General features: G+C 44.3%; 1 protein-coding gene across 1 annotated transcript in view; it reads left to right on the forward strand.

Moving 5' to 3' along the window:
- TRIM45 (tripartite motif containing 45) overlaps positions 1-27,222 on the forward strand; it is a 640,498-nt gene that overhangs the window by 67,652 nt on the left and 545,624 nt on the right. The window contains exon 2 of the mRNA XM_044073131.1: positions 192-242. The gene's annotated coding sequence lies outside the window, so the exon portion shown is untranslated. The remainder of the gene's footprint in view (positions 1-191; positions 243-27,222) is intronic.

The following is a 27,222-nucleotide window of genomic DNA, read 5'->3' on the forward strand; positions in this document are numbered from 1 at the left end:
TTTGATTCAGTTACTGTAAAGAGTTACTATACTGTGAGGCAGCTGGGTAGTAGCATAAAATTGCACCCTTATATTTAGGGAAAAGTTTTTGTTACCTTGCAGTTTTCAACTTTTGTAACCCGTCTTGCAGTCGTTTGTGCTCCTACTTGTACGGAAGCAACAGCAAACTTTTTTTTTCTTAATCTATGTAGATTATGAATGTGTTTGGAAAGCAACACTAGATTGTGCTGTTTCAAGACAAGGTAAGTAGAGTTGTTTAATTATATGATAAGGTAGTGTACTTTTCAAATGGATTTTTTGTATTTGCTAGTGTTATGTATGTGTACTTACTGTTTGTATTCGGAGTACATTTTTTCTTTGAATCACTCAGAAATGTAACATTTTAAAGCTATATTATGTCTACAACTCTCCAAATGAATGCCTGTAACAATTGTTAGATAATTTGCTGACAGAGGATTGTTAACCTAAAAGCAGTATCTCTAATACTTTTAGAAGAAACTGCTGAAAGTGATGTGCACATTTATTAACTGCTAAGGGACAGCATTGTGAAAGATGGGTTCTTTATTTATTTATTTATTTATGTAATTCCATGTGGGTTGGGGGGGGTCAGTAAAAACAGATTTGAGAGTACAAAATGAAATTTTCTGGCTACATCTGTGTTCTTTGACATACTTGCACTAATGGACCACTGTCTTTTTTTTTTTTTTTTTTTTTTTTAGCCAGGATTACTGAGCTTGGTGTTTGCTTCAAAACTGATCACCTCCCTTCAGCATTCTCCTTAGTTATCATTGAGTTATAGTATTTGAGGATTAATTTTACTTTTTTTCTTCAGGTTGATGGAAGAGTAAAAATCTTGCAATGCCTTGGGACTGAAAGTAGCACCCAGCTTCATCCCGGTACTTTGTAGCATGTGCGTTTTGTGCCTTTTCTTTTTTTCCCCCGGTCTTGCTTTAACTGCCATCATTGATTTTGACTTGATGGTTGCAGCAGGCAGTTTACTAGTCCTGTTTCCTGTTAAACTGTATTCTGACATCAAATTGGTGTGTTTCGAAAATTAAAAGAACACGAAAGGGAGCCTGATTATTACTTTCTGCTTTGACAGCATGCTTTTGTAGAGTGAAAAAATATGTTGTTGAGCCATTTTCTACAATCTGAGTACAAGTTAGTGATTCTTCCTACATTGTTAATCTGCTTTGCATTTTAAATGTGGAATTTGTGACATTGTTTTTCATTTTTCTACAGTAACAAATAACATTCCACTGTTATTAGTTCATACCTTGAATGCCATGTTCTGAATGTTGCAAGTAGTTAATTTTTAATCCATGTTTTTGTACAATACAAGCATTATTTATTTTTATAGTGCTCTTGTGGTCCATTTACCACCAGCTATCTATAAAATAAAGTAAAATAATGTTCAGTGAATGGATTCCACATTTCACAACATGAATCACAAGAACTGGAAAGTGAAAAATATTGGGTTTTCTGTCATGTTTTATGACTTGCTTTATGGTGCATGCATTTGAATGCATGTTTTCTTCTGAACTAAAAATGTTAAGTTGTCAGTCTCGCCTTCATTCTTGCTGCCACAAAGAAGGAGTTAGCTGATCCTTCGGTTCCTGTCCATCCTCCTAATAAGGAATCTAGGACCATGGACAGGTACGGCAAGCGGATGTTCTCATCAGCGACCTTTTCAATGCGGTCGCTGAACTACTTATGCCACTTTACTCGTCTCCAGAGAGATTTACTCAAGGATATGGGTGAACTGATAAAGAATCCTACAGCTGAGGGGTTCAAAGACACAATGAACTCCCAGTTGGCAACCCTAAATTCCATCGTTAACTCCTCCATGCGGCTGGTCTCATATGCAGCAGATGGGGCGAGTAGAGCCGCAGGCACAGGTGTTGCCTTACGACGTCACGCCTGGATGCGGCTATGCAACTTTGCGGACCCTTTCAAGGCGTCCTTCACCAATTCGCCCTTTGATGGATCATCCTTGTTTGGTCCACAGGTGAAGGATACATTGACCAGGTGCGAGGTAGAAGGTAAGACTCTCTCTGCTGTAGGAGTCCGTTTTCTACCCTTCTAGACCCTATCCCAAAGGTCAAAGGGAGGAAAGATGTGGTTCCGCAAACAATCCCAGGAGTCTCATCTGACGCAGGCGATTCCCCTCTAGAGGCAGAGGGGGGAATAATAATAGACGCCACCCTAGAGGCAGAGGAGGTCCGCAAAACCAGGGTAGCAGAGAAATGTTTCTGACAAACCCTTTCAGCACCCCTGAGGGGCTGCCCGGCTGTCCACCTTTGGAGGCAGTCAGGGGAAGGTTATCACTGTACCCAAAAGCCTGGCTTTCCCTTACTCAAGACAAATGGGTACAGTCGATCATATCCGAGGGTTACAAAATTCCCTTTATTCACATCCCAACCCAACCAAAAAGATCCCTTCCAGATGTTCCACCCGGTCTAATGGAACAAGCAGCATTAGAAATTTCAAAGCTGCTATCAAAAAGAGCTATCCAATCAGTCCTGGCAGACCAGCAAGGATCCGGAATCTACTCCAAATTCTTTTTGGTACCAAAGAAACCGGGGACTGGAGACCCATACTGGATCTCAGCTACTTAAACAAGTTTGTCAAGAAAACAAAATTCCGGATGGTCACGCTACAGTCCATTCTACCCTTCTTGGGTCAGGACAATTGGATGTGCTCGATAGATCTTCAGGACGCGTACTACCACATCAAAATGAACAGACGCTCCAGGAGATATCTCCGCTTCAGGCTGGGAGCCAGTCACTACCAGTTCAGGGCCCTGCCCTTTGGTCTCACTACAGCCCCCCGTGTGTTCACCAAATGCATGGCAGTGGTCGCGGCTCACTTGAGACGTCAAGGATTCCAGGTGTTTCCATATTTAGACGACTGGCTCCTTACTGCCACCACCAGACATCAGCTTCTTCTATCCAGGGACTTCACCATCCAATCTTGCCAAGCTCTAGGCATTTCGATAAATTTCGAAAAATCTGCTTTGTCGCCTTGTCAATCTATTATCTTTATAGGCGCCACCGTAGACACACTCAATCTTTCAGCCAGACTCACAGAGCAGAGGGTGTCAGACATTCGGAACCAAGTTTCCCTTCTCTTACAATGCAACAAAGTCAAAGCCAGACTGGTTTTGAAGGTACTAGGACTCATGGCAGCAGCTATTCCCCTTCTCCCCTTAGCTCGCTTTCACATGAGGATCCTCCAATGGATGCTGTTTACTCAATGGTCCTTTCAACAGCTCCCGATGTCCCATACCATATTGATAACTCAAGCATGCAAGAATCAACTGTCTTGGTGGATCACATCACCTCAACTTCTCCGAGGAAAACCCTTCACTCTCCCCCCCCCCAGTCGCCACGTTGACAACAGACGCCTCCCTGATCTGGTGGGGGGGGCATTATCAGGGCAGGACAGTCCAGGGCACGTGGCAACCTTTCGAGTGCCACTTGCACATAAACGTCTTAGAGATGAGAGCAGTGCTTTTAGCGTTGCAAGCCCTTCACGACTCTCTTCCCACTGGGACTATTGCAATTCAAACGGACAACATGTCCGTAGTGTGGTACATCAACAAACAAGGCGGAACCAGATCATACCCTTTATGTCGAGAGGCACTCAGACTTTGGCAATGGGCGATCTCTTCTCAGCGTTTTCTGATAGCAACACACATTCCCGGGAAATCCAACGTTATTGCAGACAAATTGAGCAGAGCAATTCTCATGCCCCACGAGTGGTCTCTAAAGAAATCAGTTCTAGAAGAAGTATTCCTAAGATGGGGCCAGCCTTGCTGCGATCTTTTTGCTACTCCTCAAAACAGCAAGTGTCATGACTTCTTCACTCTCTTCCCGTTACCAGGCCATCCCACCAGAGACGCTCTAGTCCACGATTGGCCCCGGGGACTTCTATATGCCTTTCCCCCCTTTCCACTGATATCTCAACTAATTCAGAAAACCATCGCCTTGAGAGTGACAATGATTCTCATTGCCCCTTACTGGCCTCGACAGATATGGTTTCCCTTTCTTCATCGTTACCTTTTGGAGCAGCCTTGGCATCTGGACCCAGTACCAGATCTGATAACCCACCAATCGGGTCAGCTGCACCAATCTCTGCCTTCTCTAAACCTCACAGCGTGGTTTCTCTGATTCCAGCCTTAGCCAGGCTTCCCTCAATATCTCGCTCGGTCCGAGATATCTTGATAGCCTCTCATAAAATCTTCTACCCGGAAGATTTATAGTAGCAAATGGAAACGCTTTTCCTTTTGGGCAACATCAAAAAACATAGATCCCTTTACTGCACCTATCCAGTCTATTTTAGACTTTCTAGCAGAACTCTTTCATTTAGGATCTTCTGCATCAACCATTAGAGTTCAATTGGCTGCCATATCAAATTTTCATGTTGGTGTTTCAGAGTCTAGCATCATGGCTCACAAACTCTGTAAAGCCTTTTTAAGGGGTGTATTTCTTCTTAAACCTCCAATCAAAGATCCCCCGCCTCAGTGGGATTTGAACTTGGTTCTGGCATCTTTAATTCTTCCCCCCTTCGAGCCGGCGGCTTCATGTTCTCTGAAGTTGCTTTCTTGGAAGACACTTTTTCTGGTAGCTATAACTTCAGCGAGAAGGGTATCCGAACTCCATGCTCTGTGCAGTCGTCCTCCTTACTTAGTTTTTCACAAGGATAGGGTATCCCTCCGTACTAATCCATCCTTTTTGCCTAAAATTTCTTCTCAAATAAACCTAAACCAAATTATTGATCTTCCCGTCTTTTTCCCTAACTGTTCAAACAGGTCGGAACAAAAGCTACATTTTTTGGATGTTCATCGCCAACTTAGATATTACTTAGACAGGACTAAACAATTCAGGAAATCTGATCAATTGTTTCTGTCATATGCGGAAGGCAAATTGGGCCTTCCAGTTACTAAAGTACCCCTCTCTAGATGGCTCACCTCTACAATTACCTTCATCTATGAGATCAGACATCAAAAACTACCCTCAAGACCTAGAGCTCATTCAACTAGGGCATTAGCTACATCCGTAGCTTTTCAGGATAGGCTGCCAATAGATTCAATTTGTGCAGCAGCCACCTGGGCTTCTCCTCATACATTCATTTCACATTACAAATTGGACATGGTTTCCAGAAGTCATCCCAATTTTGGTTCCACTGTTCTCAAGAGTCTGTTCCGATAGGCCACCCGGGATAAGGTGCTAGGGACGCGGTCCCATCCAGCAAGAATGAAGGCGAGATTGACAACTTAACATTAAGAAGTTATGTACCTACCATAACGTTCCATGTTAGTTGTCTTCTTCTCGCCTTCTTTCTTGCCCTCCTTCCCCCAAGCCTGGACAGACCGACTGGAATTCATTTTGTGTTTTTCTTCTGAAAGTTGTCATTCCCACACGTTCTTCCACCTCTTCTATCCTTACTGAGGTCTGCCTTTCTTTTACGCAGATTGTTTTGAGGTGGGTTTCCCTACTCCATTCTATGGAGACTAGGATTGCTTGGTATAGCTATTAAACGAGATCTGAGTAGTTACCGCCTAGCATTGTGGGATATAGGGGAGCCTCGAGCCAGTGGAATTAGCTCTCGAGCTTTAGTATTGGCCGAGTCGGTGCCGAGGATCGGCTCCGAACCCATCCAGCAAGAAAGAAGGCGAGAAGAAGACAACTAACATGGAACGTTATGGTAGGTACATAACTTCTTATTTTGTGTTAAGAGCACTAAGGGTTACCTTAACAAGTGTGTTTTGAGACAAATCAATCACCTAGTTAACATAACATAGCTGATGGGTGGAAGCATGTAAGGTTTTGTAATACCGAGGTCACACGACATCAGGGAAGGGACTTGTCCTGCAACCTCAGTACATTTAAGTAAGGACTAGAAGGATCTTTCCCTTCTGGCAAAATATTGTTAGCTCTGTTTTTTTGTAATGATTTTTGTTTTTGTTTGTGATAGCAATCGCCTAGTCATTTAAAAATGGCAGAGCATTTTGTAAATAATGCTGTGAATGTAAGCCCACTTTTTCACCATTAGTACCAGTGAAACTTCCCCGTGAAAGAGGTCTTGCTTTGCTATTTTTTTTTAAACAGTCTGGCAGTTTTGAGGAATAAGGAATGTTTAGGCGAACAGTGGAAACAGTATTTAAAAGATGGTTTTTCAATGCTCAATGGGCATGAGATGTTGATTTCTGTTTGATATTTTGGGCATGCTGCCAACGTGCCCAAACTGTTTTAAGTTTTCTCTTTTTTTGCAGTACTACTGTGCAATATAATATGTACAGTCCAGAGCAAGTGATTCTGCACAAAGTATAGTTGTACTTTGAGAAGGCTAACTACATCCCACTTCAGAAGGACATGTCATATGTAAATTAATAATCTGTAGACTTACCTGTAGGTGTGTGTTCTGTGTGAGTATTTGGGTTCTTCCTATAGAAGGCTGGCATCCTTTCTAAGAGTTGTATCTCTTTCTTGTACCCAGTGACTGCCAGGATAAGTTATGGATCCCCTGTGAGCCTGAAATGAATGAAGTGGGTAGTCAAGCAAATGAGGAATAAAGGGGTTGCCTGCCATAACTAAATTGCCTGGCTTTTCCCCAGTTTGGGCTTCTTCTTGTATCTTTCTGTTTTAATTGGTATTCTGTTTTCACCCGTAAAACATTTTTTTCTGAAATGCTGTGTTTTTCACAGACTTGCTATTGCGGTTTTGAGAGGACTGTTTTTTCTTTACTTGATTTTGATTGTTTTGTTTTATATATAATGACTTTTTTTCTGTCAAGAGCTTGAGTGGGGATAGGGAAGGGGAGAGTAGAAAATATGAAAGGTATTGGTTGCCCCATGTAGGATCTTTTATTAAGGTGAACTGTGGCTATTGGTTTACCAGACATGCTGCTGATGTGGTGCTGATTTAGCCTTTGCCTTGAAGGAGAGGACACCTATAATATTTTGGCTGTTTGACCTGAACCTCACTTTAGGTAGTGTGTTGTTGCAGTTTACCTGTAATCATTTGCTGCTGTTACAGTTTATCTGTAGTCATTTGCTGTTATGGCGTACAACTGAAGTGCAGTGCTCCTCCAGTATCTAATACATGTTTCTGTTTTTTATCTTATCTATTTTAGGATAGTGGTCCTATTTACTGTTACAGTATATTTCAGTGCATCAACAGAATATTTTGAAGGGTTATAGCATAACATTGCATCTGATGTTGTTAATCTTCTTTCCATTCATCACTGATGGGTTTGGTTCTGAGCCCTCAGAACCAAGTCAGCCTAATTCCATGCTCACGCCAGCCAAAAAACTCTCGAGTGAGGCTTTTACCCATAGTGCCCTTCTCCATGTTACCTCAGATCTCCTTTGCCGCGTAGCCATAAAGCCACATTCAAACCAAGCTCTCAGGTAAGTGAAAACTTTTGATATTTTTTCTGGATATTGTGTCTGTCTCTTATTCCTTGTTGGTATTTTTGATATTTCTTTAAATTTGAAGCTATTTATAGACCTTTTTACCCTTCTGTTTCTACTGTTTTGGTAATTTTTAAGTACCATTGGTGGTACGGCCTTTCTCCCTACCCTTGTGGTATTTCTTAAATACCATTGTTGGTATTTCTTCTTCCTTTTTCACCTATCTTTGATATATATATAGATATAGTAGAACTCTTTGCCTTATTTTTCTGTCTGACTTGTGTGTATTTTGTTCGTGATAAAGGGGACATCAGGGTTTAAGCATTGTGGTGGTGTATACCCGCGGTGGTGGTGCTGCGATAGCATTGTCGCCTCACAGTAAGACGCTGTCCGGTTCGATTCTCAGCTAGAGCGTCTTCTGCGTGGAGACATGCGTGAATGCGTGTACCTTCGTTGAAGGTTGTGCGTCAGGCCTGGCAAGCCAGTACGTAAAAATCAACTGCCAATCATTAGCGGACCGGAGTTCCGCTGTGGCGACCCCTAACCGGGAAAAGCCGAAAGACACAAACTTCATGTAAGGGTAAACTGCCTAACAATGATTCCCATGATGACTGTGTTCATTGTTTGGGGGTACCCCATCTTTTGGTGCAACCCCCATGTGTGATTTGTCAAAGTTTTAGTCAGCGCACCTTGAACGAGCGCAAAAACAAACTGATTCTGAAGGGCCTCCTTAAGTCGCCCTTTTCAGAGGCCTTTTCTGTGACAGAGGTCTCATCCCCTCCAACCAAGGAAAAGAAAAGGTCCCACTCTGTTCCCTCTTCACCATCGGGTGACCAGGGCAAGCCTGTAAAGTCTAAGGTACCAAAATTGTCTTCGGAGCATAAGTCCGCCTCATCGGCACCGACCTCTTCTGCTCTGACAACGACTGTTGGCTCTGATACTGCCTACGGCACCAACTACTGATTTTCCAAAGATTACTACAACTTTGGCACCAAGTGCCGCTTCGGCACAGTGCACACCTTCGATGCCTATCTCTGTAATTATGTTTGCTACTTAATCTTCTGTGTTGGCTCAGAGTGCCCCTATGGCACCGAATCCTTTCACTGTTCCGATAATGACAATTTTGACGCCACTTCTTGTCTCCAAACTTGAGACATCGGTGCAGATAGATTCCACGCCACGGACTCGATACTGTCCATCAGAGGGTGGGAGGTTGGTATAATGGTTAAGGTGTTTACCTTATAGACACAAGGTGCAATTGGCTAGACTTAAAATGGCCCACAAAGGCAGTTAGCCTAGTACTAATCTATGAACCTATAATCTATGAATCAACCAATCCATTTCTAGGGCTAGTATATAGTCCGTTCCTAGAACGATCTGACTCCCCATTGGGAGTATCCACTAGCTCCACTAGGAGCGTTTCCAAGTTTGACGTGGTGAGTCTTGTGGATCAGCTGTTGACAGCCAGGATGATACCCACTTTGTCTGGGATCCATCCACCTGCAGGAACTGGGTTGGTTTCTCCACGGACTCCATCCTACTCTCCTCCTTTGAACATACCGGTTCCAGAGTCTTCAGTTCTGACGTCATTTTCGGAATCCCCCAGTCTTGGCGCCTGTAGTGGACCTCACTGGGGCTCCAGGACTGTCCCTTTGGCCTTCGGTCCCCTCTGAACCAGGCCTTTCTCAACCCCATGATTGGACTGTGAGCTCTTCGGCTCGTGGTACGGTTCTGTGTGTGTGTATGGTTCCATCCACAGTGCCGGGAGTTCTATCTGCACCGATCCTGCTTGAGGCTCCACCCTTGGGAGCAAGTTCGACAGAGTGGGGTGTGACCCCAGTTCAGAGGTTGTCCTCCTTGGTTCCGGGCCCCCAACCCTCTTCGGACGGACGTGCTTTCCGAGCTACGGAGAGGGCAATTGCTTCTGGAAGCATTCCACCGATGTCAGATCCCCAGACCTCTTTTCCTCCTGAGCTACAGCTAACACAAGCCACCGCCCCAGAACACCAGGCAGGAAAGTCGCAGGAGACCCCGTTACAGGACATCCTTGAAATGCTGAAACAGAGGGGTGATTGGAAACCCACTAACCCTTCTTCTGATGAGTCAGTGTTTCGGCAGACTTTCTGTGCCCGAACATCTACCACTTGGGTGACCCTGCCTGCAGACTAGTTGGTACAACTCTTGGTGTAATGAGCCTGGAAGAACCCTTATTCTGTTGAATCAATCCCTCGGAGACCTGCCAAGATACTACCCCCCCCCCCGGCAAATCCACATTGGTCAAGAGTTTCGCCAGTTGATGCTATGGTGGTGGCGGCAGCCACGGAAAAGGATCTCTCCTAAGAGAGTCTTACTGTTCATCCTCCCAATAGAGAGTCCCGGGCTGTGGACAGATTAGGTTAGCGAGTTTTTGCTTCAGCGACTTTTGCCATACGGTCTCTGAATTACTTGGCAAATTTTACAAGGCTTCAAAGAGACTTGGTTTCTGAACTCTCTGGAACACTCGCAGGACAGGTGTCTGAGGTAAGAGACAAAGTTGCTTTGCAGCTCACAACCCTGGAATCTATCTCCAATTCGTCCATGAGATTGTTCTCGCATGCAATCTAAGGGGTGGCTAGAGCGGCGGGTTCAGGTGTAGTTATGAGACGCCATGCCTGGATGTGCCTGTGTAACTTCATGGACCCTTTCAAGTCTTCTTTCCGGAATGCTCCAATCGAAGCATCTTCCCCTTTTGGCCCCAAGATGAAGGACACCCTGACCAAGTGTGAGCAGGACGGTAAGACCCTGTCTGGTTTAGGTCTATGTTTTTCCAATCCTCAATGTTCCTTTTCCAGGAACCAGAGGAGCAGCAAAATGTAGTACAAAAAATCTCAGAGTCCTTTCCGTGCCACACCTAACGATGATACCCCCAGGGGCCAAGGGGTTAACAATTCTGGAAGACGAACCTACCAAGACAGAGGGGGTCTACGTAATCACGGACCCAGAGATTCTTTCTCTGGGCAGCCTTACCAGTGCTCCTGAAGAGTAGCCTGATTGCTTTCCTCCAGAAGCAGTCAGGGGACGTTTCTCTCTGCACCACGCTGCCTGGCATTTAATAACATCTGACCGTTGGGTGCAGAAGATCATAACCAGAGGGTACACCATTCCCCTCATCACTTATCCAAAACTTCCAACAAAACTTCCCGATGTTCCACCCAGTCAAAGGGAAGAAGCAGCTGCAGAAATAAGCTGTGTCAAAAAAGAGTCATCCAAACAGTCCCACCAGACCAGTGTGTATCCAAGTTCTACTCCAGATTCTTTTTGGTGCCAAAAAAGACAGGGGACTGGAGACAATTCTGGATCTCAGCAATTTGAACAAGTCCATTGCCCAAATGAAATTCTGGATGGTCACAGCTCAGCCCAGTCTTCTTTTTCTAAGGGAAGGCGATTGGATGTGCTAGATAGATCTCCGGGCTGCATATTGCCACATCAAAATGAACAAACACTTCAGGAGTCTACTTTGCTTCCGGCTAGCAGCCAATCATTACCAATTTCTGCCCTGCCATTCGGACTCTCTACAGCCCCCAGAGTGTTCACAAAGTGCACGGCCGTGGTCACAGCTCACTTAAGGCTGCAAGGATTCTGGGTGTTTCCATATTTGGATGTTTGGCTCCTTACCACCCCCACCAAGCATCTTCTGGTAGCAGCCCTGCAGTACACTCTTTCCCTGGCTAGATTTTTAGGAATAATGATAAACTGAGAGAAATCCAACCTTGCTCTGACTCAGAACATAGAGTTCATTGGAACAGTCTTCGACACCCGTTCTTGTGTGGTGTCTCTCCCAGCTCACAGACTTCAGAGATTGAGACTCCAGCTCCGGGTTATACTCCGTCAAAACAAAGCCTCAGCAAGGGAGATTCTTCAGGTCTTAGGATCCATGGCAGCTTGCATACCAATAGTGCCTCTTGCGAAACTGCATATACAAATCCTTCAGTGGCTTCTGCTATCTCAATGGTTTCCGAATTACCACTCTCTATGCTTTCATATTCAGATAACCAGTTGTTGCAAGCAGGACCTTCTTTGGTGGATGAGGCCAGACACAGAACTTTGGAGCCACCTATTCCATTCCCTTCAACCCAGGGACATTGTGACCACGGATGCTTCCCTGATAACATGGGGTGGCCATTTCCAGGGAAAGACAGTCCAAAGCACATGGTCCACTTTGGAGGCCAACCTGCATATCAACGCCCTAGAACTGAGAGCGGTGCTGTTAGCGTTGCAAGTATTCCAATCTGTTCTTCCTTCTGGAACGATCGCATTTCAGTCAGACAACATGTCAGTAGTCTAATACATCAACAAGCAAGGAGGAACCAAGTCCTATCCCCTGTGTCGAGTGGCCATGAGAATTTGACAGTGGGTGATAGCTGCCAACTGCTTTCTGATAGCAAAGCATATCCCTGGGATTTCCAACGTGATTGCAGACAAGTTGAGCAGATGTAGTCTCCTGCCTCATGAGTGGTCCCTCAATCCCAGTGTAGCGGTGAAAGTTTTCAGCCGTTGCGGCCAGCCTTGCTACGACCTATTTGCATTCCTGTCAGACAACAAATGCAGCAGCTATTTTACCCTATTTCCCCCACAATGGGGGGTCCCTGAGGGGCGCTCTGATTCACGATTGGCTCATGGGACTTCTGTATGCCTGTCCCCCCATCCCTCTGATTCCCCAATTCATAAAGAAAGCTATTAGGTTGAAATGCAAAGTGATCCTTATAGTCCCCTTTTGGCCTCGACAAGTTTGGTTCCCTTCTTTTGGCCTCATCTATTATGTCGACCGTGGATTCTGGACAGTTTTCCAGACCTGATTTCTCACCCCCAAGGGTTTTGTCAACCGAACCTATCCAATCTCAAGCTGACAGCTTGGTTTCTCCACTTCCGTTAATCACCCAGCAGGATAATTTTCCCTCACCTGTACGTGACCTTATCCTGGCCTCATACAAACCATCCACCAGAAGACTATATCTGGACAAATGGAGGAGGTTCTCTATTTGGTCTAAGAAAAGAAGGCTAGACCTGTACTCTGCTCCAGTTACAGCAGTCTTACAATATCTGTCAAAATTCTTCTAAGAGGGAACCACAGCTTCTACCATATGAGTACATCTAGCAGCTATTTTCTAACTTTCATGATGGTTTGGATAATTCACCCCTCCTCTCTCATTTATGCAAAACCTTTCTTAAAGGGATCTCTCACATTAGGCCTCCAGTCAGACAGCCTATAGAGCCATGGAACCTCATGTTAGCTCTTACAGTCCTTAACTCAACCTCCTTTTGAACCTGCAGCAAAGTGTGACCTCAGATTTTTATTTTGGAAGCCCCTTTTTCTGGTAGCCATCACGTCAGATAGACAAATTTCAGAGCTTCAGGCATTATGCTTAAAAATCCCTGTTTAATCTTCCACAAGGACAGAGTATCACTCCGGGCAAACCCATCTTTTTTCCCCAAAGTTATTTCAGATTTTTCCATCAACTAGACCATTGACTTGCTAGTATTTTCCCAAATTGTACTAATAAAGGGGAATACTGTGTACATTCTTTGGATGTACACAGATAACTGAGGTTTTATTTAGACAGAACCAAAGCAATACGTAAAACTGACCAACTTTTCATTTCCTTCTCTGGACCTAGAATGGGAAATTCTTTCGCCAAGGTCACTTTATCTAAATGGCTAAAGGATTGTGTATGCTACATCTGTTCACTTGTGAAAAAACCTATACCACAGAATGTTAAAGCCCACTCTGCCAGATCTATGACAACTTCTTCCATTCGAGAGCATCTTTGGCTGATATTTGTGCAACAACCACATGGGTTAACTCTCTCCCACTTTTATTAATCATTACAAATTGGATGTTTCTCCAGAGGGAAAGCTGCCTTCGGCTCAGTGGTGCTCAGGAACATTCTTCCATAAGGGCCACCCAAGGAACACAAGGTAGCTGTGGATTCTGTCCCATCAGTGATGAATGGAAAGAAGATTAACAACATCAGATAAAGAAGTTATGTCTTACCATAACGTTCCATCTGTGTTGTTGATCTTTCATTCATCACTTCCCACCCTCCTTCCCCCTCCAAAGGCTCCTGGGGGATACTTTGGGTCCAAGTGGTGAGTTAGAGCATTTGCGCAGAAGTGGCCTCTGCTTTACTAATACTGGGCAAACTCGATCTGAGGTAACAGGGAGAAGGGCACTATGGGTAAAAGCTTAGCTCAAATTTTTTGGCTTGTGCAAGCTTGGTATTAGGCCGACTTGGTTCAGAGGGCTTAGAACCAAACCCATCAGTGATGAATGAGAGAAGATCAACAACACAGATGGGAAGTTATGGTAAGACATAACTTTTATATTTTTCTCTCATCTCCTAATTGCTGCTGAAAGCACAACTCTGCAGTTGTTTTCATTAATACCTTCTCCCCTTTCTGTCTGTAATCCCAACTGCTTTTGTTTCTTTCCTCATATACACTAGCCCTTTGAACTCTTCCCTCTTCTATTTATACACAGCTTTTGTTATCTGTACCATAGTTCTTTCCTTATTTGAACTCGCAGCTCTCCCCCTCCCTTCTCTCCTTCTTGCCCTTCTAAGTATCTCCCCTTATTTTGTAGTCTGTTATGAATCACACTCGTTCCTAACTCAACTTCCTCTATTCTTTCTTTTTTCGCCCTGGGTTTTAAACCATCCCTGAACAACAGCAAAATAAAATAAACAAAGCAGAACAGAAGCCTTGCAGTCCTGCAGCATAAGTCCAAGCAGTGGAGAACAAACAGATCCTCCAACAACTCTTCTTAATATCACAACTTAATTGTATGTTACTCCCTTAGTCACTTCTCTCCTGTTTCAATTAAGTTGTTACCTGCACATCACTGGACCAGTATGTAGCATTCACCCCCTCAGTGTACTACTATCTGTTTCACAAGCATCTTCCCTACACTTACTACCTTTATCTGTCACTCCCTTTCTTAGCTGGTCTGTTGTCTCCCAATCCTCCTGTAACTACTACTTTTTGTCCTTTACTTTGCAACCCACAGCCAGCTCTGGCATTCCTATTATCTTTACATGTTATACCTTACTTGCTGCTCTGCTGACAGTTTTTCTCATGCTGTCAACTGTCAGTTGGTGCAATCCACTTCATTTTGCTCAGGCTTCACTCCGCTTTCCTACCCTAACCCCTTTCCCCAGATTTATACCTACCATTACTCCACCCCCTAACCTAGCCGACCAATTAGGAGTCCCACCTCCACTTATTCCACAAAAAAACCCCACCTATTGCTATACTGTCATCACTTCTACTGCCTACTGCTCCTCCTCTACCCTGCATACTAGAACTCAAACAACGCCATGACACTAAGACTGTTCTCCTTTCTGTCTAACCTGTTTTTGACCTCATTTATTGTTCCCCTAATCCTCATCACCCCCCTGAACTATTCTCCAGTCCCTACAACACTCGCGCATTCTGCTCTTGCCCTGCTTCATGACATCCCCACTAAAAGCTATAGCAACATATCAGCCAGCCTAATCCAGTATCAAATTGTGTATCTCTCAAAACTCAAAATCCTTCCCATCAAAACTACTAGTAAAGTTTGACTCAGGATAATTGTCATCAGTAATACACCCACCCAATACCTCAAACCTTACCTCTCCAAGCAGCACATTCTATCCCTGTGCAGGAACATCCACCCCAACCCAGGGCCCCCAGCTACAGCTTCCTCTGTCGACAGGCTAAATCCTAAGAATATTCTCTTAGCAACCCCTAACACGCGTAGTATCTGTAACAAAACTACAGAATTTCACTCTTGGTTAAGCCAATACACCCCTGATATTCTAGTAATCACCTACACTTGGCTAAAACCCCATATCCAGGATACTGAAACAACACCCTCAGGCTGTAATATACTTAGAAAAGACAGAACCAACAAAAAAGGTGGTGGTGTAGCCTTAATATATCCTAATTCTGTCACAATCTTACCTTCCCACAAAGAAACACTAATTTTTAACAATGCCGAAATTCTAATTGGAACCTTACAAATTAACAAAACAAAACCAAATATGAATTGTTGGACAATATTTACCCCCCCACCCCCACCCCCGGCAAAACATCCAAACTATGGAAGATATCCTGTCCTGGCTATCAGAAAACATCTGTAATGAAACAATAATTATAGGAGATATCAACATCAACTGGCAAGATCTGGTGATTGAGTCCCATGCTGATAGCATAAACCTCTGTGGTTATACCCAGCTTGTCACCAGTGGCACCCATATGCATAACAGTAATACCCTAAGTGCAGCCCTTGACTGGATACATGTCTCTAATCCAGACAAATACCCAGTATTCATATATAGATCATCACCGCAAATTGCAAGAAACCACACATACAGAACCACCAGAAACACCTGGAAATTTGACCATCAAAAGTTTTTAACAAAATCCTAAAACACGCTAACTGGAACCCATTTAAAACACTACCACTAGAAGATGCCCTAGAATACTTCAAAAGTGTATTTCTAAATACTCTCAACAGCCTAGCCCCCAACCGCACGAAAAGAATAAAAACTAACCATGCCCCTTGGCTAACTAAAAATACCAAACAACATGTACAAGACTGAGATAAAGCATGGAAGGTATGGCACAATAACAAATCAGATGCCAACCTAATCAAATATAAGCAGTAATGAAATAAAGCAAAAAAATTAGTGAACTGAGACAAAAAAATCTCACTTCTCCACCCAACTGTCAAACCACAGAAATAACCCCAGACCGTTTTGGAAAAACATCTCTGACCTCCTTACTCCAGGCTCTAAACAGACTCCATCACCACATCTTGATAAAACTCCATCAGAGATTTCCAGCCTGTTTAACTCTCACTTTATAGGTAGTATAAGCAAACTGTTAACAAATTCTACTGCCACAATGACCTCAACCCCAGCTCTGAACCCTCTTCACCCTCATCTCACAACTCCTGTACAAACAAGAATAACTCATTACCTCCTCAGTAAACTAGTACATCATCTCTTAATCCAGTCCCTACCTCTCTCATACAAAACTATTTCAAAAACCAACACCATGCTCCCTCTTCTCTGACAACCTTCCCCCAAATACTTAAAATTTGCTGCAGAAGCCATAGCATACCCAGTCAGCATCCTTATAAATCGTGCCATAACAGGGGGCAAAGTCCCTATCCTCTGGAGAAATCTATCATCACCTCTGTACATGAAGGGGGTAACTCAAACAAACTATCCAGTTATCGACCAATCTCCATCCTCTCTCCTCTTTCCAGACTCCTGGAAAAATGCATACATAGGAAACTGCACCACCATCTCATCCAAAATAAACTAGTTACCCTACCCAACATGGGTTCTGCCTATCAGACAGTACCACCACTGCCCTAATCTCCTTCATGGACACTGTGACCATGGCCATTGACTCTGGTAATATCATATCAGTCATACTAGATCTGTTAAAGGCATTTGACAGTGTCCCACAGCAAACTTCTCCACCAGCTGTCCACTGTAGGTTGCACTCCATCATATCTGCAATGATTTGCAAGCTACCTGTCCAACCACCAATAATGTGTTACATGGCAAAATGCACTATCCCAATATTGACACAACTGGTGTACCACAAGGGTCCATACTTGGACCCTTACTGTTTAACATTATTGCCAATGACCTTCACACCTCATCACCTTTTGGCTCTGATGTTCATCGTGCATACAGCTGCAGTCATCACACTTGGGTTATCCTGCCGTCAGGCGGGTCCTCGTTCGGCCGAATTCCAAAGTCTAGGTCCGGTGTCGGTTGTCGTCGCTTCCTCCCTGACGTCAGTGCGGCAGGGGTATAAAAGAGGCAGCCGACGCCATTTTCTTCAGTCTTTCTTGCCGCGCGGTGCCCGAAGCAGAAGCAGTTCGCAAGTGCCGGTCGGCCAGCTCCTGAGATTTACGAAAAGTATTTCAGCCGAAGTCTTTAAAGCTAAGTACCCCGTTGGAGAAACTTTTCTTGCCTCAGACCGATGTCAGACAAAGTTAATAATTGCATTTCTTGTGGGAAGCAAATACCACATAAGGATTTTCACTCTTACTGTATACCTTGCTTAGGGCCAGACCACGACGTCTCGGCCTGCCTTTTTTGTGTTAGGTTTAACAAGCGCACTATTAAGCACCGGGCGGAGTTCGCCCTTCATTATTTTGGTAAAAAATTTAATTATATCATGTTGTCGGATATACCGACACCAGTTTCAGGCAAAAAAACACTTATATCATGTCGTCGGATATACAGACACCAGTTTCAGGCAAAAAAAACACAAGGATAAGGACAGACATCCAAGGCCTGCACCGAGGACTGAGATCACGCTAAGGCCGACTACCGGTTCTCCGGTTCTCAGCGAGGTGCCTACGCAGCCCCTGACTACCGATGAAACTATTTTACCTGCGACTTCAGTACCCGAGGTCGCAGCTTCCTCGGTCTCCATTCCCACTGCAGATACCGACGCCACTCTTGGCGGAGAAACGGAAAATTTAGCGAGGCCTGCCATTTTTGAAGGCGTTTTCAGGCCTACCACCTTCTCTATTAAATCGTTCTCTAAATCTAAAGCTCCAATGAAAATTAAAAAACAGGGTCCTCAGACCCCCTCTCAAGGCCCCATGCCTAAAAAACAGATGCTTAAAATGGCTGAGGATTTGATTACACTCATCAGGGGTTCTCAACCCCCCTCAGACAAAAGACCCAGGTTGGAGGAAGACTTCCCTTCCTCAGACCAGGCTTCTATTACCTCAGACCTTTCTGAGGACCAGGATTACGCCTATTCCCCATTTGAAGACTCTGATGCTGAGGAGTCTATTCCCTCGGTCTCCCCCCCTGAGGACTACTCTTTTGGGGAAACCCTTCATACATTGAAGAGAGCACTTCCACTGGGAAGGCCAAGATTACTCAGATTCCAAGAAAAGGCTCAGGGAATTTCTGCTGCTTCCCCAGCATAGGCCCCTGGCTATTCCTCCTGTTTTAGATGTTTTGGATGATGTGTACGCAGAAGCCAGTCTTAATCCAGACTCTTTACCTCCTGCCCCTGTTAAACCAGACAGATATTACCGGGTTCCTGATTCTCACCAGTTCCTTTATAAAAGCCCTTATGCTGACCCAGAAACTGTTTCTCAGGGTCCCAAGGGGGTTAAGGCCTCTACTGCTAAAAACCCTTTACCTTCAGAGAGAGATTCCAGAGCATTAGAAAGGTGGGGGAAAAAGGTGTATACTTCAGCCACTTTAACCATGAGGGCATTAAACTGTCAATTTCGTATGTTAAAGTACCAGCAGTTCTTGCTATCTCAGCTGAAAAGCAAAATGATACAAACAGAACAGCCAGATTTGAAAGAGTTGCAGGATTTGTTGCATGGAGCAGAACAAGTGGGGAAACATACCTTACAGTGTGGTTTTGATGCTTTAGAGGCCTCATGTACAGCTGCTGTCACGGGGTGGGTCATATGTAGACATGCTTGGCTCAAAGAGCAAACCTTACCAGATCATGTCAAAGCAAAGTTATTAGATGCACCACTACAAAAAGACATATTGTTTGGTGTTAAAGTGGAGGAGGTACTAAAGAAAATGGAGGAAAAAGCGAAATCTATGCAAACAGTTAAAGATTTCTTGCAGGTGCAGCCTCCACGCTTCAGCAGAAACTGGCCTTCAAAAAATTGGTCCTTTCCAGCCACGGACAGACCCCAAAGGGGTAGATACAGGCCAAGGGGTAGAGGACAACCTCAAGGATCTTACAGAGCTAGGCAGTGGCAAGCACCAGCCCCAAGAGGTGGAGAAGATAGACCACAGTCATTTAGAAAACAGACACAATGACTTTCCCCTATGCCTGCCAAACAAAGCAATAATGGCAGCACCTTTGGGCGGAAAACTGGCCTTATTTTCAAAAAACTGGCACATTGTTACAAAGGACAAATGGATTCTGGATATTATAGACAGAGGATACAGGTTCCACTTTCACACCCTTCCAAAAATGAGAGGCATGCCAAACCTGCCACAAAATCAATGGGCAGAGGCACAAAACAAATTTCCGCTCTCATGGATATGAAAGCAATTCAAGAGGTACCTGCAAAAGAACAAGGTCAAGGTTTTTATTCAAGACTATTTCTGGTACCAAGGAAGGACAAAGATTGGAGACCCATCTTAGACCTATCTATTCTAAACACATATCTAGAGGTACCAAAATTCAAGATGCTCACATTACAGCAGCTTCTTCCCATGCTGGGCAAGGAGACTTGGCTGGTAATGTTGGACCTCAAGGAGGCATACCTGCATGTCCCTATAAGACAAGATTGCAGAAGATACCTCAGATTTCTTGCAGGTTCAACCCATTATCAATTCTCTGCATTGCCCTTTGGCTTATCTACTGCGCCCAGAGTGTTTACGAAATGCCTAGCATCAGTAATTGCTTTCTGCAGACAACGAGGAATACAAATCTACCCATATCTGGACGACTGCCTGATCCAAGCGGACAGCAAGGACATTCTATTGCAGCATCTGGCGTTTGTAATAAAACTGTTAAACTGCCTGGGGTATACAGTGAACAAAAAGAAATCAAAACTAATACCCCCTCAACAGATAATTTTCCTGGGTGCCAGCTTAAATACAACGGCCCAGACGGCTTACCTCATGCCAGACAAACAAGGGCAACTGTCTCAATACTTCAACAAAATGGCAACTTTAACCAGGCTAACTGCAAGGAAAATCCTGCAGGCACTGGGGTTCATGGCATCTTGCATCCTACTAATACCATTTGCAAAGCTGCATATGAGGAAACTACAATGGTACCTAAAAAACTTATGGTCTCAATACACCCACAGCTTGGAAACAATTTTACCACTCATTCCATGCCTTCAAAAGGAATTTTTGTGGTGGGCTCAGGCATGCCAAATAAACACGTGTCTCCCTTTCTGTATACCACAAGCAAGTCAAATCATCACAACAGATGCCTCAGACTATGCCTGGGGAGAACACATGGCAGATCAGTGCATCCAGGAAAAATGGTCCCAAAAACAGATGCACCTACACATCAACCAAAAGGAGATGCTAGCTGTGCAAAATGCTCTTATGACCTTCAAGGACCTACTGCATCCGGGCCAGCTATTAATAAGGACAGACAACACCACAGTCATGTGGTACATAAACAGGGAGGGACGCATTCATACCCCCTGTGCAGGCAAGCTATGACCCTGTGGAACACAGCATTGGAATTACAAGTTCAACTGCAGGCACAATTCCTGCCAAGGAAGGAAAACACACTGGCAGACAACTTAAGCAGAATTATGACAGACCCACACGAATGGAAGTTGCATCCTCAAGTCTTCTCAAAGATAACTCAAGCACGGGGACAGCCAGACATGGATCTATTTGCTACCCACAGAAATTACCAGTTGGAAAAATTCTGCTCAAGGACCTATCATCCACAGGCCTGGAAAGTGGACGCACTCTCTTTCAATTGGACAGCATTGACAGTCTATGCCTTCCCTCCTCTACCTCTACTGACCAAAGTCCTATTAAAAACCAGAGCAGAGAGGCCACAAATGATTCTCATTGCTCCAGACTGGCCACGTCAGCACTGGTATCCTCTCCTAAAGAGCCTGTCACACTCATATGGATCCTACCTCAAGTTCCTCTTCTGTTGTCCCAGCACAACTACAAGACCCTTCACAGCCAGCTCAGAACTCTAAATGTAGCTGCATGGAAAATACCTTAATTTGCCAACAGACTCTCCTCTCCAAAGAGGTACAGGATGTCATCTTGGAGGCCAGGAGACCCTCTACTAGAAGAACCTACACCGCCAAATGGAAACTATTTTGTTCCTGGAATCAAGCAAAGGGCCAGAATCCTTGGGTAATAAATATACCTCAGATTTTACAGTATCTAGCTGAGATGTTAAACAGTGGCCTTTCCTTCTCTTCCATCAAGATCCATGCTTCAGCCATTTCAGCACAATACAATACGGATCCACCTTTATTCTCACATCCTCTATTAAGGCAGTTCCTCAGAGGGGCAAAAAATATAAAACCCCCACGGAAACCACCAGCTCCAGCTTGGGACCTCAACTTCGTATTGGAGAAGCTGACACTGCCTCCTTTTGAGCCGGCTTCTTCAGCAGAGCTACAATACTTGTCATGGAAAACAGCCTTGCTTCTGGCTATTACCTCAGCACGCAGGGTTTCGGAGCTACAGGCCCTCATGGCTGTGCAACCATTCATCATTTTCCATCAGGACAGGGTTTCCTTAAGAACCAACCCTACCTTCATGCAAAGGTAGTATCCAGTGTGGCTTTGAATCAGACTATTAATTTACCTACCTTTTATCCAAATCCACAGAACAAAGGGGAGAGGCTACTACACTCCTTGGACATTCACAGGCAACTTCGTTATTACTTGGACAGAACAAAGTCATTCAGGAAATCTGAGCAGCTCTTTGTGTCCTATGCTACAGGTGCTCAAGGAAAGGCTATTTCCAAACAGACTATTTCAAAATGGATAGCCCACTGCATACGCTTTTGGTATTCATATCATGGAAAATCAGTGCCTGCATACATCAGATCCCACTCCACCAGGGCTACAGCTACCTCAGCAGCTTTCCTCAGGGGGGTCCCTACCAAGGACATTTTGGAAGCAGCTACTTGGAGTTCAGTGCACACTTTCACCAAGCACTACCACCTTCCACTATACTCAAAATCAAGAGCGGGCTTTGCCACAGCAGTCCTGCAGGGCATTCTAGCCCCTCCTAATTCCGCTTAGTACCAGCCACCCTTACTTAGCTTTGGGATTCTACCCAAGTGTGATGACTGCAGCTGTATGCATGATGAACATAGTACAGTTTTGTACCTACCATAAATGTAGATGTAACAACTGAACCACAAGGCGTTAGTACCTGCTGCTGAACGCCAGATGCGTAAACTGTGGTAGTTCAAAGCTAACACGATGATCCTTGCACAAAAGAGTTGAACACTCTATTAAAAAACCATTTATTGCACACAAACGATGAAGCCTACTGTGGATGTAGGTGAAAGCGCTTAATCGTTTGTGTGCAATAAATGTAGATGTTAGAGTGCTCATACAGCTGCAGTCCAGGTTACCCTCCCTCCATCCCCTTTTAGGACAGGGCTTATGACAAACACCTTTAACATACAACCTATTTGGGATATTACTTCATGGTGTATTTGCTTGCAACTACTGTTTTGATTTATTTACTTATGTATGTTTGCATAACATCATGTATTGCCTTCCTTTCTGGGGGCACCTGACATCTGGGGCAAGAAAAACTGAAGAAAATGGCGTCGGCTGCCTCTTTTATACCCCTGCCGCACTGACGTCCGGGAGGAAGCGACGACAACCGACACCGGACCTAGACTTTGGAATTCGGCCGACCGAGGACCCGCCTGACGGCAGGATAACCCAAGTGTGAAGACTGCAGCTGTATGAGCACTCGAACATCTACATTTATGGTAGGTACAAAACTGTACTTTATCCAATATGCAGATGACACTACCATAATCTTCTCCTCTAATAACATTCAGCACCTCCAGCAACTCTCCCAAACCACCTTCACCTCAATAGAGACATGGCTGAAATAAGCCCAGCTACTCCTAAATCATAAAAAAAACAAAACTTATAAAACCAATCTTATCTGACTTCATTGTCTGTCATAACACAAAAATTGAAACAGTCTCGACAGCTAAGCTGTTAGACTTTACCATAGAAAACAAACTAACTTTTGAACACCATATCTGCAATAGCATAAAAAACACACATCAAAATGGGAACACTCTATAGACATAAAATGTTCATGGGCAAGTCCACCAGGAAAACCATTGCCAACACCTACCTGCTTCCTTGTCTCTTGTATGCAGCCCCATTGTACACCAGTTTACACTCTTCTCATAAAAGCAAACTCCAATCCTGCTACTACAAAATTGCCTCCGGCCATTCCTGTCTTTCCCACCACTGCCTAGTTCTAAAAGAACTAAACTGACTCAAACTCGCACAACATCTAAACTTAATTCAGCTATCTTCTGCACATAAAATGATATATACACCTGCTAGTTGTTCAGCCCTCAGATCTGTCCTAAAACACTACATCCCTACTGGAGCCCTTCGCTCTGAGAACAAACAACTCCTAACCATCTACATTCCAAATAAAAAAAAGTTGGACAGTGCCTGTATTCTCATGCTGTTGCCAAGCTCTGGAACTCTCTGCCAACAGACATTGCTGTCATTGAGTGCCTTAACAACTTTAAACACAACCTAAAAAAATATTTCCTAGGTAACCAGACCTGCCTCTGCTCTTTCCCTAACAGATGAACTCCATCCACTTTCTAATGCCTTTCCTTTTTTTTTTTTCTCATTTGGATATACCTGGACCATAGTTTCTATGAAACATTATGCATTTCTACATCCTTAAATATTCCCATCCTACTGTGTAATTCTTCTAAAATATGTGCTTGCTTCTAACTTTCTAACCCTCTGCCTCGCCCCTCACATTCTACCTCAATCTTACCTGATACAAAAAAAGTGTAATCTTTTTTCTATTACTCTAACTAGTGTAGCACGGTTTTATTATTATTATTTGTATCTATCTTTTTTTACTTATTTTGTATGTCCTACTTGTTTATTGTATGATTTTAATACTTGCAATACCATGTTTATGTATGATGTCAAAGTTTCTTGTACAATTTGGAGCTTTTCTCCCTGGGCCTCTGCTGAAATGGGTTCCTGACCGAGTCGGACTTTTCCAGTAAACAAATGTTAAATAAGTTCATAGGTTGGTACTAGGCTATCGGTCCTAGGGCCTATACAAGCCTAGCCTTAACAATTCCCTGGATATTTCTTCCAACAATGTTTACTTCCCTGGACCCCTGTCTAACAGGGCGACTGACATGATCCCCGGGGTGAATTTCCTATCTCCCATCCTTTTGAAGTGGGCCAAGGAGGCGCTCTGCTTGACATGTATGGGTAGTCTAATGTTCTTCGTGTTTCACTGTTGCAGTCATTACATTTAAGTAATCTGCTGGCAGGTTGCCCTCAGTCGGCCTGATTAACAAAGTCTTGGGTCCTGCGTCGGTTGCTGTCCCTTCTTCCATGACGTCAAGTCATCAGGGGCATAAAACATGCAGCCACCGCCATTACATCAGTCTTTCGGGTGCCCGAAGCAGAAGCAGTTCGCAAGTGCTGGTTGGCCGACTCCTGAAATTGAGTTTCAGAACCGAAGTCTTCAACTAAAAGCTAAGTACCCCGTTGGGGAAACTTACTTGCTCCTTACCGATGTCAGTAAAAGTTAATAATTGCATTACTTGTGGGAAGCAAATACCTCATAAGGATTTTCATTTGTACTGTATTCCTTGCCTAGGCCCTGACTACAATGTGCCTTGCTGTCGGTTTTGTGCTAAATGTAATCAACGCATGATTAAACGTCAGTATATTTTTGTTTCTAAATATTTTGGCTCAAGATTTAATTATCCAGAAATGTCATCGGTTAGCAATCTGACTACCGGAATACCTAAAACAACGCAAAGAAAAAGAAAGACAGACTGTCGAGGTCCAAAACCAATGACGCTTCTAAGCCAGTTGCTGGTTTGCTGGTACTCAGTGAGGCACTTTTGCAGCCTCTGATACCTGCTACTTCTGATTCGCAGGCCTCTATTGAGACCCATTCGGAGTCCAGTATGCCGCGAGATGCTTCAATCATGGAACCCATGGATGTCTGTACCTTAGATGGGTCCAGAGCCGCTGTGCAGGCACTGGCTTCTGAGGGAGTTTTCAGGCCTACAGATTTGTATATTAGACCGACGCCATCTTCAAAGGCCAAAGTCTAAATTTATGTCTAAAAAACCAACGCCTGGGCCACATGTGCAGGCCCTATGCCTAAAAAACAAATGATCAAAATGGCTGAAGATTTAATTACTCTGATCAGGGGTAGCCAACCCCCTCCTTCTAAGAGGCCTAGGCAAGACCTTGATTATGACTCTTCTGAACAGGATTCTATTTCTTCTGACTCTTCTAATGAACAGGATTTGTCTATTCCTTCTTCTGAGGACTCTGATGCAGAGGATTCCATTCATTCTGCCTCTCCCCTGAGGACTTTTCTTTTGGGGAAACTTAGGTTCATAGGTAGATACTAGGCTGTCTGCCCTAGGGCATTTATAAGCTTAGCCAGAGTGTATTTGGCTTCCACCTCCCTATTAGAGTGGCCTACTGTGCCTCTGTAAAGTAGGTCACAGAAGGTACCCTTTTAAGATTAGTTTACTGTGCCTCTGTCTAGCAGGAACACAGAAGAGATCCCAGGGGTGAATTTGCGATTTCCCATCCACGCGTCCAGATTTCGCTTGAAGAGGGTCAGCGAGGGGCTATGTCTAACATGAATTGAGATTCTATTCCAGAGTGAGGGGAGCCTCTGGGAAATTAATCTGTCCCTCCAGCATGTCCTATTTATGTTTGTGCTGAGGTTTAGGTCCCTGGAGCGTGTAGCTCTAAGGGACTTGGATTTTTTGAGGTGGAGCATGTCCATTAATTCTGGGTTTGACATGGCTTTGTACATCAGGCATAGATCGCCTCTGAGTAGGCGGTAAGCAACTGAGTAGAGCTGGAGTTTCTTTAGTCGAGCTGCATAGGACATCTGTTTGTAGCCCATGATCCTCTTGGTGAGGTACTTTTGGAGTCTCTCCAGTTGCTGCAGGTGTCGGGTAAGGTACATCCCAAAAGGGGCATTGTATTCAATTATGGGCCTGATGAGTGACGAGTAGAGGGTCACAATGACCTCTCTTGATCTAGATGCAAACCCTTTCGTGATAAGGTGGGCTATATAGAAGGTCTTTCTAACCACTTTGGCAACGTGATTATCAAAGGAAAGATTACTATCTACGTTGGTCCCCAAATTTCTAATTACTTCTTCCATACTTAATGGATTACCACCTATGTGGTAATTTGTGGGCACCTTGTTTTTCCCAAAGGGGATGACTATGCACTTTTTAACATTTAGCTTGAGGCCGTGGCTCTGGCACCAAGCATCCGTCTCTGTGAGACCCTTTTGGAGGATGCTTGTGTCAGCTGGAGATTCGATTATGGCCCCCAGTTTGCAGTCATCTGCGAACTTTGTCAGCCATAATCCCCCTGTGTTAGCCTGAACCTCCGAGAAGTATATACCGAACAAGAGAGGTCCCAGAACTGAGCCCTGTGGGACACCACTTGTAACTGGTTTGGATTCGGACATGACACCTGCGATTCTGACCATGTGGATTCTATCTCTGAGCCAGTTTGCAACCCATCTTGTGATGTAGGGGTTGATATTTAAGCTGGTAAGCTTATTTATGATGCCCGAGTGGGGTATTGTGTCGAAGGCTTTTGCGAGGTCCAGGTAGGCGGTGTGGACTAACTTGCCCTCATCTATGGCTTTGGTAACTGTTACAAAGAAATCAACTAGGTTTAAGAGGCAAGATCTGCCCTTAACAAAGCCGAATTGGGTAGGGTCCAGTGTCTGGAGGCTCCCAATGTCTTTGTTTATGAGTTCCATGATCATACACTCCATAGCTTTACAGACCAGACTAGTCAGGCTTATGGGGCGATAGTTTCCGTGGTCCGTTGTGGCACCACCTTTGTGGAGTGGGACCACTGTAGCTGTACGCCATTCTTTGGGTACATATCCTGTAGTAAGGCTAAGTTTGAACAGTGACTTAATGTCAAGGTTCAGTTCTTCTTGGAGCTCGTGTAAGACACAGCCTGGGACACCGTCCGGTCCCATAGATGCTGTGTTTTTTGC

This window comes from Protopterus annectens, chromosome 5.part1, assembly GCF_019279795.1.
Source record: "Protopterus annectens isolate FY-2018-M chromosome 5.part1, PAN1.0, whole genome shotgun sequence".
Taxonomy (NCBI): domain Eukaryota; kingdom Metazoa; phylum Chordata; order Ceratodontiformes; family Protopteridae; genus Protopterus; species Protopterus annectens.